Source organism: Pristiophorus japonicus, chromosome 18 (genome assembly GCF_044704955.1).
Source record: "Pristiophorus japonicus isolate sPriJap1 chromosome 18, sPriJap1.hap1, whole genome shotgun sequence".
NCBI lineage: Eukaryota > Metazoa > Chordata > Chondrichthyes > Pristiophoridae > Pristiophorus > Pristiophorus japonicus.
The window spans coordinates 7991089-8005830 of record NC_091994.1 but is presented as its reverse complement, the minus strand read 5'-3'; the positions used below and the strand labels follow the sequence as shown (position 1 = coordinate 8005830).

The following is a 14742-nucleotide window of genomic DNA, read 5'->3' as shown; positions in this document are numbered from 1 at the left end:
CTTCTGACTCAGAGGCGAGAGTGCTGCCCACTGAGCCACAGCTGAGATCAGCACAGTGCAGGGGGACTGTCTAGTCGTGGGGGATGAGGGGGGGGGGGGAGGCTGCGAGGGGGCAGGGAGGGGCAATTCTTTGAGGTCAGGGCTGCTGTGCAGGGGCAGAGCAGAAGGGGCTTTACCCTAAATTCATAACCAGTCTACGCCTGACCCGAGAACATCTGATACTGACACAAGTGTACTAAAAATGTAAAATGTAAAATGTAAAATCCTTACTCTACAGCATGAAACCACACGAGGCACATTCTGGGGACAAGTCACTCTGTGACCTCAACTCTTTATTCACAGCACTCCACAAGTGATGACCCTGCGTGGGACCTCCCTTTATATACCTGGGAGATCAGGTAAGATGTGTCTCCCACAAGTTCACCCCTTGTGGTCAAGATGTGCATCTAGGTTGTGTGTATACAGTAATACAGTGGTGTTACATTGTGGTTACAAACATGACAGAAAATGTTCCAACTCTTAGCACCAACACTTCCCTAATAAGCACAAAGTTCACACACAGTTCAATCATTGTTCATCAAGAATAAACCTAACAGACACAATTAAAAATACAAGTGCGATCTAATTAAGTTGCATATTTACTTTAGTTTCCAATGCACGAAATACACTTAGGATTAACTTTGTAAAAATGTGCTGCGTAACCCACAGTCAGACTTTGGCCCAGTTGCTTCTCAGTCAATCCAGCTGAGATAAAATCTCTCAGAATCTGCCAACATAAAGCTTTATCTTCAGTAGACATGTCAGGCTGCACTGACGAGGCATTTCAACTTTATTTTGTACTTTCAGCACTCGCGGTACATCCAGGATTAATTTGGTGCTCAGCTGCTTCAGCACAGCTAGCAAGCTGGCAAGTAGCCTTGCACCTGGTCACCACCAGTACACCTCCATTTGGCACAGGCTCGGTACATAATCACAGGAAAGCAGGTGAAGATTTTTGCTTGCAAATAATGCACTTGCGACGGCCAAGATCACCGAACCCAAACAGTAGATTTCTCCACGTGTCCAACACTACAACAGCAACTACACTTCAAAAGTACTTTGTTGGCTGTAAAGCGCTTTGGGATGTACAGAGGTACGAAGGGCGCTATACAAATGCAAGTTAATTCTTTAATGTTCCACCATGTGGTGGAGCTCTGGTTCACATCCCGGTCCGTACTAAATTAGCGGACTTCACCTGGGACAGCAGTAGAGGTGTTGCGTTTGGCCTGGGTGATGCTGGGCTACAGGAGGACTTGAAAGAAAAAAGAAAATGGGAAAGGTGGTCCATCCTACGACCCTCGGCTGGAAACGGCGAATGGGTAGATGTCAAACGATGCTAGGAGTGGCTTTGGCTGGGTTCCCCTCCCTGCCAAACAATCCCATCAACGCTCACTGTCTGGTTTAACACACGGAAAACTGCCCACGTGGACAGAGTACAGCAAAGCTCCCAGCTGCCCATGGCCAACATCCCCAGCAGCGAAGCACTGAGCACGCTCGATCAGCTCCGATGGACAGGCCATATCGCCCACAGGCCGGATATTAAATTCCCAAAGCAAGTGCTCTACTCAGAGCTCAGACACAGCAAGCAAGCCGCAGTTGGGCAGAGGAAACGCTTCAAGGACACCCTCAAAGCCTCCTTGAAAAAATGCAACATTCCCACCGACCGACACCTTTCAGGCAGTGAGTTCCAGACCCCCAACACCCTCTGCGTGAAGAAATTTCCCCTCAAATCCTTCTACCAATTACTTTAAATTTATGCCCCTAGTTGTTGACCCCTCTGCTAAGAGTTATAGGCCCTTTCTAGCCACTATATCCAGGCCCCTCATAATTTTGTACACCTCAATGAGGTCTCCCCTCAGCCTCCTTTGTTCCAAGGAAAACAAACCCAGCCTATCCAATCTGTCCTCATACCTAAGATTCTCCACTCCAGGCAACATCCTTGTAAATCTCCTCTGTACCCTCTCCAGTGCAATCACGTCCTTCCTGTAATGCGGCGACCAGAACTGCACGCAGTACTCTAGCTGTGGCCTAACTAGTGTTTTATACAGTTCAAGCATAACCCCAGAACCCCCACCCTGCTCTTCTGGTCTATGCTTCGGCTAATAAAGGCAAGCATTCCGTATGCCTTCTTAACCATCTTATCTACCTGGCCTGCTACCTTTAGGGATCTGTGGACATGCACTCCCAGGTCCCTTTGTTCCTCTACACTTCTCAGTGTCCTACCGTTCCCGTTCCTTGTTAGCCCTCACAAAGTGCATTACTTCACATATATATAGGAATATATAGTGGTTAAAAAGTGGACAGGAGTTTTAACTGTATTAACAGACAAATACTTCAATTTGAATTATGAAGGAGGAGGAAATGCTCTCAGTTGAAGTACATATTTCTAGGAACCAACCAAAACAAAGCGAGTTGGCCATCTGTTAATCCACTCAGAGGGGTCAATCACTCAAAAATTGGGCCGTTACTTAACTTTAAAAAAAAAAATGTTTTGAACAAAAATTGAGTGTTTTAAAACAGATTAGCAATCGTGAAATCGGATATTAGATTAATGGAATTTAAGAAATGCAGACTTAGATTTTTAATTGGCTATGGAATTTTAAATTCAACATCTGGGTTATTCAACATCGAACTCTGGCAGGAATTTTCCTTTTCTACCGTTTTCACTGTTTAAAAAAAAAAGAGAGTGATTATGGCTCCTTCCTGTTAATCCCAAAGTACAAGTACCTCTGAACTGTGACGGGGAACTGTTCCAATGTAACACTCCAGAAATAATTCATCATGTGAAGTGCTTTGACCGATTTATGAAAGGCATATAATAAGGTACTATATAAACGCAAGACTTTATTCCCCTGTTTCAATTAAGTAGTTTAAGGATGCACATGAGTGTTGATTTTGATCACAAACAAAAGCAGTTCTCAGTTCATAAAATGCTAATAATCTGCCATTAGCTTCACAATATTTCAATAAAGCTGTTTGACAGACCTTGCAAAATAACTGCCGGGTTTGCCTTAGTAGAACTTAGTAGAAAGCAAGTATCATAAACTTGCTCGAAAGTTTGAGAAGTGGATCTTCTGATCGTGACTTGAAGCCAAATGCTGCGAACAGTGACCAGCGCAGGAAGAAGCCATTCAGCCCAACTGGCCAATGCCGGTGTTCATGCTCCACACAAGCCTTCTCCCACCCTACTTCATCCCACCCTGTCTGCATACACTTCATTCCTTTCTCCCTCATGTGTTTATCTAGTTTCCTCTTAAATGCACCTCTGCTATTCGTGTCAACTACTCCATGTGGTAGCAAGCACACAAGAATCAACGTGCTTCAAAGTAAAAGAAAAGACTTGCATTTATATAGCGCCTTTCACGACCCACTGGACGCCCCAAGGCACTTTACAGCCAATGAATTACTTTTGAAGTGTAGTCACTGTTGTAATGTGGGAAACGCGGTAGCCAATTTGCGCACAGCAAGGTCCCACAATCAGCAATGTGATAATGACCAGATAATTTGTTTTAGTGATGTTGGTTGAGGGATCAATATTGGCCCAGGAAACTGGGGATAACTCCCCTGCTCTTCTTCAAAATAATGTCAAGGGAGCTTTTATCAAGAGAGAACAGACAGGACCTCGGTTCAACATATCATCCAAAAGACGGCACCTCCGACAATGCAGCACTGCCTCAGTACTGCGCTGGGAAAGTCAGGCTAGATTTTTGGGCTCAAGTCTCTGGAGTGGGATTTTAACCTACGACCTTCCGACTCAGAGGCGAGAGTGCTACCCACCTGAGCCACAGCACGACACGTGACCCACTTTGTGATTTGAGAGAGACGTTATCTAAATGCATGTGTCCGCAGTTCGTTATCGCATGTGGTCCTCTCCCTTAGTGTCCCAGTAGGATTTCAACTGTGATGGTGCATGTGAAATTTCACTGTGACTGCTTGATCTGGGCATTTTGAGTAACAAGTCTGAAGTATTGGTCGTTCAAAGTTCGTCACTTGCTGTGCTGGGAGAAATGTGATGTGGTGAATTAAGTGAACCATAATGGCTTGTCTTTATATAGTGCGTTTAAAGTAATAAGCATTCCAAGGCACCTGACTGAAAGGAGAAAAGCACATCGAGCACAAGTAGGCAAGTAGCCAAAAGACTGAAAGCAGTCCGACAAAAAAACACAGGTTTCTAAGGGAGCTTTTGAAGGTCACCATCATAGGCAGTCCCTCGGAATCGAGGAAGACTTGCTTCCACTCTAAAAATGAGTACTTAGGTGGCTGAACAGTCCAATACAAGAACCACAGTCCCTGTCACAGGTGGGACAGACAGTGGTTGAGGGAAAGGGTGGGTGGGACAGGTTTGCCGCACGCTCTTTCCGCTGCCTGCGCTCGATTTCTGCATTCTCTCGGCGATGAGACTCGAGGTGCTCAGCGCCCTCCTGGATGCACTTCCTCCACTTAGGGCAGTCTTTGGCCAGGGACTCCCAGGTGTTGGTGGGGATGTTGCACTTTATCAAGGAGGCTTTGAGGATGTCCTTGAAACGTTTCCTCTGCCCACCTTTGGCTCGTTTGCCATGAAGGAGTTCCAAGTAGAGCGCTTGCTTTGGGAGTCTCGTGTCTGGCATGCGGACAATGTGGCCCGCCCAGCGGAGCTGGTCAAGTGTGGTCAGTGCTTCAATGCTGGGGATGTTGGCCTGGTCGAGGACACTAATCTTGGTGCATGTGTCCTCACAGGGGATTTGCAGGATCTCGACAATGACCGAAGGCTCCGCTAGCAAGAGTGGAGTGGAGGGAGAGAGAAGCACAGGAGACCAGAAACAGAACACAGGCTGCAAACTAGCAAGCTGGGCCTGCAGATTGCAGTCACATCAGGAGGATAAAACCATGCAGGGATTTGTGAACAATAACCAAGATACTGAAATCAACATATTTAGGGGACAAGAAGCCAATGGAGGTCAACGAGGAAGGGGTGGTGGGATAGAACGCAGACAGCGGAATTTGCAATTTGGAGTTGACGCACGTTGGAGGTTGGGTAGCGGATGAGGGAGAACACAAGAATTATAAGAACTAGGTGAAGTCGGCCATTCGGCCCCTCGAGCCTGCTCCGCCATTCAGTAAGATCAAGGCTGATCTTCGACCTCAACTCCACTGTTCCGCCTGATCCCCATATCCCTTGATTCTCCGAGAGTCCAAAAATCTATTGATCTCAGCCTTGAATATACTCAAGAACAGAAGAATTAGGAGGAGTCGGCCATACGGCCCCTCGAGCCTTCTCCGCCATTAATTAAGATTATGGCTGATCTGATCTTGGCCTCAACTCCACTTTCCTGCATGTTCCCCATAACCCTCCACTCCCCTATAGTTCAATGATTCAGCCTCCACAGTCCTCTGGGGCAGAGAAGTCCAAAGATTCACAACCCTCCGAGCAAAAAGGTTCCTCCTCATCTCTGTCTTAAATGGCTGACCCCTCATCCGGAGACTGTGCCCCGACCCACTCTCCCCCTGGTTCTAGACACTCCAGCCAGAGGAAACAGCCTCACAGCATCCACCCTGTCAATCGCGTGTTGGAAACAATGGGATGGATGAGGGATTCTACAATGGTAGAGTATCAGAGACAGATTGGAACAGCACAGAAACATATTGTCGAGTCCAATGTGTGTGTCTATAGTGTATTCGTACCAGTAAGTGAAATAACATCGCCGAGCAAACACACTGGGCAAGCTGTAACCCCCTTGAATATACACTGCAATGACAACAATGAGTCACCCTGTTCCTTTGCAATGCATCAAACGCTGGTCTGCAAGCTAACAAGCCCAGTCCTGTGACTTGTCGACAATATTGTTAAACCATAAACTTACAAATTGAAATGCACACACAAAAAATGGATTACAGAAGATAATATCCATATTAAGAGTGTAAAGGTTGCAATGCAATCTCGAAAATCGGATTAAAGTTTACAAACCGCACAACTGCATGTTTATAGCCTTTGATTGTGTTCCAATGTCCCCCCGCCCCCAGCTACCTGCTGCCCTATATAAACTCTTTTGGAGTAAACAAAAACATTAAACCGTGCCCCCCCCCCCCCCCCGCCCATTTTTCATTTTTTTTTTGGTGCTGCCCTATATAAATTTTTCGTAGCCAATCTTTCCAATTCTTTGTCAGATCACAAACGCCAGAGGTCACCTTGCACACATCAAGGATCACTCTGCGCCAATGCTCTCAGCCAAAAGGCCTAGAGCCCAAGCACCGTTCCTGGAAGTACTGCAATACCAGGTTCGTGCCATGGAGGTGGATGGGTCAATCCACCCCACCCACCTCCTATTTCCAAAAATATAGTGCAGCGCTCGCCCAAACAGCTGTGGCCTCATTAGCTTTAACTGCAGCTGAACAAACGCAGCTTTTTGGAAAAAAAATATATATATACCCTGCAATCTCCAAAAACACTGACTTATTCACAGTTCACCGACGAGCGCACCATCGCAGTGAGTGAAACCACTACCAACGGCTTCTCATGTGGAGGTATGTCATCGTCTTCTTCGGCAGCCACACCCCCCCCACCCCACACCCCACCCCCACCCCCCCACACCCCCCCACCACCACCCCACACCCCCCCACCACCACCCCCCACCCCCCCACCACCACCCCACACCCCCCCACCACCACCCCACACCCCCCCACCACCACCCCACACCCCCCCACCACCACCCCACACCCCCCCACCACCACCCCCCACCCCCCCACACCCCCCCCCCACACCCCACGAGTCGACTTGTTTCCACACTACGAGTTCCAAGGTGACTGATGAGAACAATGCAGGGTCTGCAGTCCCCGTCACAGGTGGGGCAGACGGTGGTTGGAGGGACGGGTGTGTGGAGTTGGAGGTGTGTGTTGGAGGCATGTAGGTTCGTGGCGAGTTCCATAATCCCATTTAATTAAAGTCTCCTTTTCTCAAGTTGGCTTTAATGGGGAAATCAATGGAGGCATGTGTACACAATAATCCGCACTGGCCAAAGATAGTTAGAAAGGACCTGGTGAAAGAGTAGAGGCTGATGGGCATATGGCAAGTGGACAAGACCTGATGGACAAGTTAGAAGCACTTGCAGTGGACTATGGAGGGCCCAGACTCATCGGAAAGTAACGAGTGAAAATTGGAGTTTTTTTTTAAAAAAACCTCGAGCTGCTCTTGTTCATCGCCAAATGGTTGAATTACAAAAACTGTAAGATGGTTGATGAGAAAGCACATGCGGCCCGTATGTTCATAAAGAACTTGGACACAGATCCCAGCACCTATTTCTTAATGTTATTTGTATAAAACAAAAACTGAGACACCTGTGTTCACCACCAGTTCCTGAAGCACGGCCCTTGTGCAAAAAAATCAGCTCAAACCGCAATGGTAAACCCCAAGACGTTTTTTTTATATATATATAAATGTGGTACGAGGTCAGTTCTCAACCTCCTCCTTTCAGCTCGAGCTCCTATGCTGTTTGAAAGGAGGTCACACAAGCACGATCCGCTCGAAACAGGACCATAAAAAGATCAAAGGAAAATAAGACAATGCTCCCCAGTGCACAGTCCAGTGGGTAACAGCCCGTACAGACAGGGGAAATTCCAGGTAAATCCCATCGGACCAGTTGGTTAATCGCAAATCGAGGTCATCCTTGTGGTCGAATGAGTGTGTGGCGGGGGTAGGGGGATAATCAGCCAAGTTTCCCACCTGATTGCCACCCAGTGACTGGGACTATAAACTACATACACATGGCTGTCGAGTGCTGTGCAAGTTGTGGCTCAGTGGGTAGCACTCTTGCCTCCGCGTGCGAGGGAGTGCGGCACTGTCGGAGATGCCGCCTTTCGGATGAGATGTTAAACAGAGGCGCCATCTATTCTCTCAGGTGGGCGCAAAAGATCCCTTGGCACTATATGGAAGAGGAGCAAGGGAGTTCTCCCCAGTGCCCTGGCTAGTATTTATCCCTCAATCAACATTACTAAAAAACAGATGATCTGATCATCATCACATTGCTGTTTGTGGGAGCTTGCTGTGTGCAAATTGGCTGCCACGTTTCTTACATTACAACAGTGACTGCACTTCAAAAAAAAAAGTACTTCATTGTCCGGTGGTCGTGAAAGGCTCTATATAAATGCAAGTCTTTCTTATTTTTCCTTTTTTCAAGTGAGAATGCAACTATGATAATCCCACATGATCACATAACATTCCAACATTGTAATGTATGCACCTGTGAGGATGCTCACAGGTTGGTGGAGCTGTTGAGTTGTGAGTGGCTTAGCCAGTTACATGATGTTCACAAGACTCAAAAAAACCCCAGCCAGTTGAGTTCAGGCAATCCACGATGAGGCAGGTGGTTGTGAGCCTGGTGGATGAACTGGTAATGTGTAGTGTGATTGTTAAACCTTTTGCTAATAAACCAACTAGCTCTTAATAGCAATGTGTTGCTATGAATTCTTGAGCAAAGAACCCATGAAGCAAATATCTTGCACACATCAAGAATGACCATTTTTAATCAAGTAATGAGAGAGCTGTTGGAGGCTTACACCAGGTCAGCGTCTTCAGGAGAGGAGGGATGAAAATAATGGGTGTGTAGACAAAGGGAGGAAAATATTTATTCCCCAGCTCTCAGTGAGAAAAAGGAGTTTTCTTTCTCAGATGAAACCTGCAGTTTCAGATGTTTGTTAACTCATTGCACCATTGCGGTTCTGCATAAGTCTAGGCTGACACTCCAGTGCAGTACTGAGGGAGTACTGCACTGTCGGAGGTGCCGTCTTTCGGATGAGATGTTAAACTGAGGCCCCGTTGCTCTCAGGTGAATGTAAAAAATCCCATGGTGCTATTTCGAAGAGCAGAGGAGTTATCCATGGTGCCCTGGCCAATATTTATCCCTCAATCAACATCACTAAAAAACAGATGATCTGATCATCATCACATTGCTGTTTGTGGGAGCCTGATGTGTGCAAATTGGCTGCTGCGTTTCCTACATTACAACAGTGACTACACTCCAAAAGTACTTAATTGGCTGTGAAGCACTTTGAGACATCCGGTGGTCTTGAAAGGCGATATATCAATGCAAGTCTTTTTTTAAATCTTGGGTTTAAAATTAACTAGCACCAATTGCCATTTGCGGAAGAGAGTTCCAAACTTCTACCACCTGGATTTTGTTAAAATACTTGTTCACTTTGGGGGTTGCAAGTTTATACGGTCAAAAACTATGAAAGTTGTTGGAAAGCTGAGGTATGGAATATTTATTAGAGGTCAACTTAAAACACTCTGAAAAGTCTAACTAAAAAGAGATTTAAGCCTTCAGAGTCATATATCTCGATACAAGAAGCACGAAAGTTATAACTAAATGGAATGAAAGGAACAGATAGGTTTTCTCTCAAAGAGAAGGCGAAAGTGTGACCTAATAGAGGTCTTTAAAATTATGAAGGGGTTCGATAGGGTAGACAGAGAGAAGACTTTCTACTTGTGGGGCAATCCAGAACTAGGGACCATAAATACAAGAAAGTCACTAATAAATCAGATAAGGAATTCAGAAGAAATGTCTTTAACCAGAGAGTGGTGAGAATGTGGAACTCGTTATCACAAGGGAGAGGTTGAGGCGAGTAGTATCGATGCATTTAAGGGAAGGCTAGATAAGTACGTGAGGGAGAAAGGAATAGAAGGTTATGCCGATATGGTGAGATGTAGTCGGCTGGAAGGAGGCTCCCTTGGAATATAAACATCAGCATAGACCACTTGTAGGAGAGACTACTTCTGTGCTGCAAAAAATCTGTGCAACCAACAAAAAGTGTGTAAATTACCGATGATCAGTTAATTTCATCATGTTGCAGGACAGTCTACACTGTCATCATCATCATAGGCAGTCCTTCGGAATCGAGGAAGACTTGCTTCCACTCTAAAAATGAGTCCTTGGGTGGCTGAACAGTCCAATAAGAGAACCACAGTCCCTGTCACAGGTGGGACAGATAGTCATTGAGGAAAAGGGTGGGTGGGACTGGTTTGCTGCACACTCCTTCCGCTGCCTGCGCTTGATTTCTGCATGCTCTCGGCGATGAGACTCGAGGTGCTCAGCGCCCTCCCGGATGCACTTCCTCCACTTAGGGCGGTCTTTGGCCAGGGATTCCAGGTGTCAGTGGGGCTGTTGCACTTTATCAAGGAGGCTTTGAGTGTGTCCTTGTAATGTTTCCTCTGCCCACCTTTGGCTCGTTTGCCGTGAAGGAGTTCTGAGTAGAGCGCTTGCTTTGGGAGTTTCGTATCTGGCATGCGGAAATTTTGGCCCGCCCAGCGGAGTTGATCGAGTGTGGTCAGTGCTTCAATACTGGGAATGTTGGCCTGGTCGAGGACGCTATTGCGTCTGTCCTCCCAGGGGACTTGCAGGATCTTGCCGAGACATCATTGGTCGCATTTCTCCAGCGACTGGAGGTGTCTACTGTACATGGTCCACGTACACACTCTATACCCGTTCACCAGCACACATACAGATTTGTCAGCTGTCGGATGCAAAATTTAAGCGGTGCCCGTGCCAATTCGATGGCGACCAGCAATGTTCCCCGTGAGCTGCTCTCGGGAACCCGCGCGGACGGCTTTTCAATACAACGGGGCCAAACACGATTAGCGGGAACATTGACTACACGTGCACCAGTTGTGGAATGAGTCATTAAATCCATGCCCCGCCCCCCAATCTGCTCAATCGAGTGGGTATAAAAAGAAATCTCATGGCATGCTTCTTTAGAAGAGCGGGGAATTTTGCTGCAGCCTTAATCAAAATTCCTCCCTCACCCGACGACATTCACCCCATTTGTGGGATCTTGCTCTGCGGAAATTGATGGTCATGTTTGCCTGCGTAACAACAGTAACTGCACTGCAGGAAAATTCATTGTTGGTGAAGGTCGGGATGTCCCGAAGGCACAGGGTGTTCCATAGACACAAGTACTTCCTTTTTATTCTGAAAGATCAATGTGCTATTGTCTTTTTGTCAACATATGCCTCAAAAGGTCAACATAGCACCTGCTCAAATATAACCTACAACATATAACCTACACCCCTGTAACATCGCCCATCCACGCCCCTGCCTCAGCTCATCCGCTGTTGAAACCCTCATCCATGTCTTTGTTACCTTCAGACTCAACTATTCCAACGCATTCCTGGCCAGCCTCCCATGTTTGACCCTCCGTAAACTTGGTCAGCCAAAATTCTGCTGCCCGTGTCCTAACTCGCACCAAGTCCCGCTCACCCATCGCCCCTGTGCTCACTGACCTACATTGGCTCCCGGTTAAGCAACACCTCCATTTTAAAATTCCCATCATTGTTTTCAAATCCCTCCATGGCCTCGCCCCTTCCTATCTCTAGAACCTCCCCACAAACCATGCCCCCACCCCACCCAGAGGTGTCTGCACTTCTCCAATTCTGGACTCTTGAGCATCCCTGATTTTAAATCACTCAACTAAAGGTGGCCGTGCCTTCAGCTGCCTACGCTCGAAGCTCTGGCATTCACTCCCGAAACCTCTCCGCCTTTTTTTTTCTCCTTTAAGATGCTCCTTACAACCTAGCTTTTTTGCTCCTGTGAAGCACCTTAGGCATTTTACTACGTTAAAGCGCTATAATGTCACCTGTGGCTCAGTGAGTAGCACTCTCATCAGAGTCAGAAGGTTAAAAACATATGAACATAAGAAATAGGAGCAGGAGTTGGCCATTTGGCCCCTCAAGCCTGTTCCGCCATTCAATAAGATCATGGCTGATCTGATCATAGATTCAGCTCCACTTCCCTGCCCGCTCCCCATAATTCTTTATTCCCTTATCGCTCAAAAATCTGTCTATCTCCACCTTAAATGTATTCAGTTGACCCAGCCTCCACAGCTCTTGGGGGCAGAGAATTCCATAGATTTACAACCCTCGGAGAAGAAATTCCTCCTCATCTCAGTTTTAAATGGGTGACCCCTTATTCTGAGACTATGCTCCTTAGTTCTAAATTCCCCCATGAGTGGAAATATCCTCTCTACATCGACCTTGTTGCACCCCCTCATTATCTTATATGTCTCAAAAAGATCAGCTGTCATTCTTCTAAACTCCAATGAGTACAGGCCCAACCTGCTCAACCTTTCTTCATAAGACAACCCCCTCAGCTCAGGAATCAACCTAGTGAACCTTCTCTCAACAGCCTCCAATGCAAGTATATCCTTCCTTAAATACGGAGACCAAAATTGTACGCAGTACTCCAGGTGTGGTCTCACCAGTACCCTGTACAGTTGTGGCAGGACTTCTCTGCTTTTATACTCCATCCCCCTTGCAATAAAGGCCAACATTCCATTTGCCTTCCTGATTACTTACTAACTTTTTGTGTTTCATGCACAAGGACCCCCAGGTCCTTCTGTACTGCAGCATTTTGTAATTTTTCTCCATTTAAATAATAATAAATAATAATAATAACCTCACATTTTCCCACATTATACTCCATCTGCTAAATTTTTGCCCACTTAGCCTGTCTATATCCCTTTGCAGATTATTTGTATCCTCCTAACAACTTGCTTTCCCACCCATCTTTGTACCATCAGCAAATTTGGCTACATGACACTTAGTCCCTTCATCCAAATCATTAATATAGATTGTAAATAGTTGCGGCCTCAGCACAGATCACTGCGGCAGCCCACTAGTTACTGTTTGCCAACCGGAAAATGATCCATTTATCCCAACTCTCTGGCTAACTAACAGAAAACAATCCATGCTAATATATTACCTCCAACCCAGTGAACTTTTATCTTGTGCAGTAATCTTTTGTGGCACCTTATCGAATGCCTTCTGGAAATCCAAATACACCACATCCACTGGTTCCCCCTTATCCACCCTGCTTGTTACGTCCTCAAAGAACTCCAGCAAATTTGTCAAACACAATTTCCCTTTCATAAAACCATGCTGACTCTGCTTGACGAAATTATGCTTTTCCAAGTGTCCTGCTACTGCTTCCTTAATAATGGATTCCAGCATTTTCCCAACGACAAATGTTAGACTAACTGGTCTATAGGTTCCTGCTTTCTGTCTCCTTCCCTTTTTAAAGGTTGTGGGTTCAAGTACCACTTCAGGAACTTGAACACTTAAATCCAGGCTGACACTCCAGTGCAGTGCTGAGGGAGTGCTGCACTGTCGGATAAGACATAAACCGAGGCCCCGTCTACCCTCGCGGGTGGACGCAAAAGATCCCATGGCACTATTTTGAAGAAGAGCAGGGGAGTTATCCCCAGTGTCCTGGGGTCAATATTTATCCCTCAATCAACATAACAAAAACAGATTCTCCGGTCATTATCATATAGCTGTTTGTGGAAGCTTCCTGTGCGCATGTTGGCTGCCACGTTTCCAACATTACAACAGTGACTACACTCCAAAAAGTACTTCATTGGCTGTAAAATACGTTGAGATGCCCGGTGGTCGTGAAAGGCGCTATATAAATGCAAGTCTTTCTTTTCTTTCTATATTGTTGTTGTTCAAATGTACTGACTGCGTAACATGTTGTCTGCCAGAGATACTCTCAACCTGGGGTCACATTCCAAGGCTGTGGTTATATTGCACAGAGTGCACAGATAAACCTGAAGCACCCACATGGCACTGTGGGCTGTGATCACGCTCGCTGTCAGGAGGAAGCTCTGCCCACGCACACCGACACACAACGCCACTCCACCATGGCCACATTTTGGGACTGCAGGTGTCTACTTTATTAAACTTCTACAAAGAGAAATCCTTCTTATGTTTAGAAACCACCCAGTAAATCTCACAAACCACCCAAGCACATCTTAAAAAGAAAGCCTTGCATTTATTTAGTGCCTTTCACGACCACCTCTTTTGGAGGATAGTCGTCACTGTTGTAATGTGGGAAACGCAGCAACTAATTTGCACACAGCAAGCTCCCACAAACAGCAATGTGATAACTAAAACAGATTATCTGGTCATTATGTTGATTGAGGGATAAATATTGGCCCCAGGACACCAGGGATAACTCCCCTGCTCTTGTTCGAAATAGTGCCATGGGATCTTTTACATCCAGCTCAGGGGACAGACCGGGGCTTCGGTTTAACGTCACACCTGAAAGACGGCACCTCCAACAGTGCAACACTCCCTCAGCACTGCACTGGGAGTGTCAACCTATATTTTTGTGCTCAAGTCTCTGGAGTGGGACTTGAACCCACAGCTTTCTGACTCAGAAGCGAGTGTGTTGCCCACCGGGCCACAGCTGATATACCAGAATAATATCACACTGTGCCAAACCCCAATGGTGAGAGACAGACCCATCTCTCTCTCTCTCTCTCTCTCTCTCTTTTCCCCCCAGGGTCTCTCATGTTTGGCTTCAGTGCGTTCGAGACACAACACAAACTAACTGCTGAGTTACGCTGCATCATTGCAGAGCCAAAAATCCCTTTGCATGAACCCAAAAGAGGCAGAATAATTGCAATCGAAAATGACTGGAGTACCCGGCTTCATTGCAAACCCCATCTTCCAACAGGACACGACATTTCAGGATCAAACAGAGCGTGCCTGCCCTGGGAACTGTGCCATGGTTACAAGGAAGATAGCTGACTGGAGAGAGAGAAGTGTTTACCTTCTGGATGAGTGAACACTGGACAGGTAATTGCACTCTTTCCTCCATCAGCTCCCTTATCGATATTTTTCTTGGGCAGGGAGCATGGAACCGGGGGTGGGGGGGGGCGTTCAATCAGTTTTCCTTT

General features: G+C 46.5%; 1 long non-coding RNA gene across 1 annotated transcript in view; it reads left to right on the top strand.

Moving 5' to 3' along the window:
* Positions 1 to 262: 262 nt before the first annotated feature.
* The window catches only part of LOC139229136 (uncharacterized), a 31730-nt gene continuing 17250 nt past the window's right edge, over positions 263 to 14742 (top strand). Inside the window, exons 1-2 of the long non-coding RNA XR_011587664.1 lie at positions 263 to 398; positions 14520 to 14641. This is a non-coding gene — a long non-coding RNA (uncharacterized lncRNA). The remainder of the gene's footprint in view (positions 399 to 14519; positions 14642 to 14742) is intronic.